This window comes from Mus caroli, unplaced genomic scaffold, assembly GCF_978045245.1.
Source record: "Mus caroli unplaced genomic scaffold, Mus_caroli_1 scaffold_4, whole genome shotgun sequence".
Classification (NCBI taxonomy): Eukaryota; Metazoa; Chordata; class Mammalia; order Rodentia; family Muridae; genus Mus; species Mus caroli.
The window spans coordinates 80,876,057-80,882,056 of record NW_028227259.1 but is presented as its reverse complement, the minus strand read 5'-3'; positions in this window follow the sequence as shown (position 1 = coordinate 80,882,056).

Sequence of the window (6,000 nt, the reverse complement as noted above, 5' to 3'; positions counted from 1 at the left end):
GTTGGCATAAATGCCTTATCTCATGTACTTATTACTCTGATCATTTGAAATTTTGGTTTCAATTCTCAGGCATTTTTAAATTTTTTTTTAAGTTTTGAAATTTTTAGATTGTGTGTGTGTGTGTGTGTGTGTGTTTGCTGGTGTGCTGGTAATCACATGCATTCATATTCATGTCTGTCATAGCTATTTCAACGTTTTCCCCTTGCGTTTCTAGTCGCCTATGAATCACTTCTATGTTGATATATACAGTATCCCTGATTTCCCTATTTTCTGCCTATCTTCATTGGCAACTCAAGTATTCACATCCACAGTAAAGTAGCCCTTTTTGCAACCAACCCTGCACCATTCTGAATTCAAGTCCCAAGTACCAGCTACTTATCAGAGGTGAACCATGCCACAGGAAAAAAAAATCAGTATTGTTTGGTGGAACAGGACAAGATCATATAGGTTATTTTCCTCTGAAATCAGAGGACAGAAATAATCATTTTTATTATTTCCTTATTGTACTTGGAGGGTTTTTTTCTTCATTGTTTTATAGCACCAGATTTTAATTTTGACTTTTTCAGTCACATATCATGTGAGGCCATATCAGGGATTTAAAAAAAGAAAAGAATATTGGAAGAATCATTCATAACAATAAATTCTAGTAGGCATTGTTAATTTACTAACAAATTAAATTCTTTAATTACAGTGGTTTTCATATCTAATTAGCCTTTAGACCCCTAAATGCTCACATCTTCTCATACCTTTCCACTAAATGCCGCAGACTCACTGGTCCAATTCAGCTCATCATGGGTTGTAATCATGTAATATTAATTACCTTGAAACTTGCAAATGCAATAAACTTAGTGGCCTTTATTATAGGATCCTGTTGTTTGCCCCTTTCCATAAGCCTTGCAATGCTTTGATTTTGGGTAAATTCCTTGGTAAATGAGGTTTCTGGAAGTTTCAAGCAGCATCTCATAACAATTTCAATTTATTTGTCCATACACACAAAACAAGCTACAACACACATTATATGGCAATATAAAAGAAGCCAGAAAGGTATGTTCAGGTTTCTGGGATCTACAATATACATTTAACAGGTATAGATACCAGATAACACATTTGTAAGGATCAGCAGTCTTTAAAGAAACAACAAAAACAAACAAACAATATAAACCACAAAGGTAATGACAGGTGTTTTGTTTGTTTGTTTTGTTGGCTGGTTGTTTTTTTTTTTATTAGATATTTTCTTCATTTACATTTCAAATGCTATCACCAAACCCCCCTATACCCTTCCCCTGCCCTGCTCCCCAACCCACCCACTCCTGCTTCCTGACCATGGTATTCCCCTGTACTGGGGCATATGATCTTCTCAAGACCAAAGACCTCTCCTCCCATTGATGGCTGATTAGGCCATCCTCTGCTACATATGCAACTAGAGACACGAGCTCTGGGAGTACTGGCTAGTTGATATTGTTGTTCCATCTATAGGGTTGCAGACCCCTTCAGCTCCTTGGGTACTTTCTCTAGCTCCTCCATTGGGGGCCCTGTGTTCCATCCTATAGATGACTGTGAACATTCGCTTCTGTATTTGCCAGGCACTGGAATAGCCTCACAAGACAGAGCTGTGTCAGGATCCATGACAGGTATTTTATTGATGAGGAGGAAGAGGCAGAACAGGGGCAATGTTGTTGGTCTCTACAGATTTACATGATGTTACAGGTGGCATTTAGCATCTTACTGTCCTGAAAGACCTTAGTACTAGTAGAGCATTCAGAGAAATAAAATACCAGTAGAACAATTCAGCATAATAATGTGTAACTTGCCTGGCATGGTGGCTCATGCCTTTAATCCCAGCACTTGAGAGGCAGAGGCAGGCAGATTTCTGAGTTCGAGGCCAGCCTGGTCTACAAAGTGAGTTCCAGGACAGCCAAGGCTACACAGAGAAATACCGTCTCAAACAAACAAACAAACAAACAAAAAATGTAACTTGACTATGTCAAAACTTTCCCACAATCTGCTCTGATTTGTAGAAAATATAATAAAATAAAAATAAAAAGAGCCCAGTTGTTTTCAATTATGGTTACTTACATCTAATTTTTAAATTACCACTTAAAATATAATAGTCTTAAAATATAATAGTCTTTATAATAAAGTACAAGAGTCTTTAACTCTAGATCAAAGGAAAGCAATCATATTTTTCATTTAGTTTACCAAAATAGTCAGAAACTACCCTTATCATTTGGGGTGAAACAGTTGTTAAGTGTGCTAATGAGAATAAAGAAATGGTGAACAATTAAATAAGTTATTGGCCTTCCTAAGTCTTTATCCCTAGAGACATCAATATAGTCTATTACAAATATTTTAACCAGATAAAGTACACTGATGAGCACTAAGAAGAATGAGTTCACAGAATGCAGTAGTTGAGATCTTCTGTGGTCAAATTATTGTGTCTTGTGACAGATACTAAATCAAATGAAGCTTATCTTATAGTTAACTCGCTTAGTCATAGGGTTTCTTGGCAAAGTGGTAAATCCATGGCTACTGTAAGAGAAAATAATATTGGTTGCTTAATAGAAATCACATAAATTAATGGGAAAATTATAATGATCTTTTAAATAAAATTAGTTGGTTTCTAGCTGTATTTACGTTGTGTTTCTTGCTTGTGTGTAGTCTGTGTATATGCAGTTTATAAATACCCATCCAGAAGGCTGCAATTAATTTGAGCCAATATAGACAAATATAATATTTTTTCCTACCATATATCAAAGAAAACATATCCAAAGTATATCTCCATAGCAGCTTTATTCATAATAGTCAGAATGTGGAAACAACCTAGATGTCCCTCAACCGAAGAATGGATCAAGAAAATGTGCTGCATCCACACCATGGAATGCTATTTAGCTATTAAAAACAAAGACATCATGAAATTTGCAGGCAAATGAGTAGAACTAGAAAATACCATCTTGAATGAGTTAATCCAAACCCAGAAAGATATGGAAGGTATGCATTCACTTATAAATGGACATGAACCATAAATTACAGGAGAACTATGCTACAATGCAGAGACCCAAAGAAGCTGAATAATAAAAAGGGCCAAGGAAAGATAAATCTCACTCAGCAGGCAAATATGGTGACTTAAGTGGCCACCTCCTGGAGCCAGGAAGGACTTCCACTGGAGGAGAGAGACATCAACTCACACACAAAACCTTCAATCTAAAATTTGTCTTGCCTATAAGATGTGTAGGACTAAAACTGGACCAAAATATATCTAAAGATATTCCTAGGATTTGAAACAAAGACTATTTAACACAACCTTCTGAACCTAAGAAAGCTAAAGAATGTTCAGGTTTTTCACTGAGAAGTTCCAGCACAGTTTGGTCATTAGATCATGGACCTTTATTCAACTTGCAGTAGAATAGACTCCCCTGGGGCTTTCTGACTTATGAATAAATGATGTTTAATTTAATTTAAGAAGATCAAGAAACATACTTAAAGAACATGGTACAGACATTAAAGTCTAACCTGCCCTGTGGGTATCTATGCTCCAAAATAATTTAAAAATCAAAAATATCTGAGAGATTTACAGAAATGGGTAAGTTTTCTTTAAGCAAATTTAACAAATATATGTTCTGAAAACAGAAACAAAAAGGTATCTCTTTATTACACCACTTATTGGCTTCACCACAAGCGGATCTAGATTAACTTTTCTTTCTCTTTGTCACCATAAGTCAAAGGGATGTCTTCAAAACTACAGGGGATATTAACATTCTTCTAATAATTCCCACTTTTTAGTATTCATTTTCTTTGATAATCACCTCTGACTAATTCAGGTGAGATTTAGTAAATTTTCTGTATTGAGAAAATGGCTCAGCGGTGTAGAAGCCTGGCTGCTCTTACAAAGGACCCTTGTTTGAACTCAAGAACTCAGGAAACCACTAACAACAGTCTCTTACTCCAATTCCAGTGATCCAGTAACTACTTCTGGCCTCTGCGCTCACTGCATGTGCATGTGATACACAGACCCACAAACATACCATAAAAATAAGTAAATATTTTCTTTTTAAAATTTTATTTGTAATTCATTTTTTACACTCCATATTCCATCCCCCACCCCTACGCATCTACCCTCTGACTGTTTCACATACCACACCTCCTCCATAACCCACCCTGTCACCACGTGGATGTACCCACACCCTACTCCACTTGACCTCTAAACTCCCTGGGGCCTCTAGTCTCTTGAGGGTTAGGTGCATCATCTCTGAATGAACATAGACATGGAAATCCTCTACTGTATGTATCTTTGGGGCCTCATATCAGCTGGTGTATGCTGTCTGTTTGGTGGCCCAGTGTTTGAAAGATCTCTGGGGTCCAGATTAATTGAGACTGCTGGTCCTCCTACAGGATCACCCCTACAGGATCACCCTTCTCCTCAGCTTCTTTCAGCTTTCCCTCATTCAACAACAGGGATTAGCTGTTTCTGTCCATTGTTTGGGTGCAAATATCTGCATTTGACTTTTTCAGCTGCTTGTTGAGTCTTTCAGAGAGCAGTCATGATAGGACCCTTTTTGTGAGCTCTCCATAGCCTCAGTAATAGTGTCAGGCCTTGGGACCTCCCCTTATGCTGGATCCTACTTTGGGCCTGTCACTGGACCTTCTTTTCTTTAGGCTCCTCTCCATTTCCATCCCTGTGATTCATTCAGACAGGAAGAATTATGGGTCAGAAATGTGACTGTGGGATGGGGTTCCCATCCCTCACTTGATGTCCTGTCATCTTGCTGGAGTTAGGCTCTATAAGTTCCCTCTCCCTACTATTGGGCATTTCATGAAAGGTCCCTCCCTTTGAGTCCTGGGAGTCTCTCATCTCCTAGGTCTCTGGTGCATTCTGGTGGGGGGAGTGTCCCCCAACCTCTCTAGCTGATAAACAACTTCAGCAAAATGGTCAGATATAGAATTAACTCAAATAAATTAATCAGTAGACTTTCTTTATACAAAAGATAGAAAGGCTGAGAAAGAAATTAGGGACACAATTCCCTTCAAAATAGGCACAAATAGTACAAAAATATCTTGGGGTAACTCTAACCAAACAAGTGAAACACCTGTATGACAATAACTTAATAAAGTCTCTCAAGAAAGAAACTGAATATCTCAGAAAATCGAGAGATCTCCTATGCCCATGGATTGGCAGAATTAACATAATAAAAATGGCCATCCTATCAAAGGCAATCTATAGATACAATGCAATCCCCATCAAAATTCCAACATATTTCTTCAAATACATGGAAAGAGCAATTCTCAAATTCATCTGGAAAGGCAAAAAAATGAGAATAGCAAAAACAATTCTTAACAATAAAAGAACAGTTGAGGGTCTCAAGCTCTACTACAGAGCAATAATAAAATAGTAAAATAAAAACTGCATGGTATTGGTACAGAGACAAACATGTTGATCAATGCAATAAAATTGAAGACCCAGAAATAAAACCAAACACTTACTGTCACTTGATCTTTGAAAAAGAAGCCAAAAATATACATTGGAAAAAAGAAAGCATCTTCAATAAATGATGCTGGTCTAACTGGCTGTCTGTATGTAGAAGAATGAAAATAGACCCAAATTTGTCACCTTGTATAAAGCTCAAGTCCAAGTGAATCAAAGACCTCAACATAAAACCAGGTACAGTGGATCTAATAGAAGAGAAAGTGGAAAAGAGCTTTGAGGTCATTGGCACAGAGGGAAATTTCCTAAAAAGAACTGTGATGGAACATGCTCTAAGATCAATAATTTATAAATGGGACCTCATAAAACTGGAAAGCTTCTGTAAGGCAAAGGACCTAGTCAATAAGACAAATCGGCAACATACTCAATGGGAAAAGAACCTTCACTAATCCTACACCCAATAGAGGGCTAATATCCAGAATATATAAAGAACTTAAGTAGTTAATCATCAAGAAACCAAACAACCCAATCAAAAAATGGGGTATAGAGCTAAATCAAGAATTTACAATTGAGGAATCGAA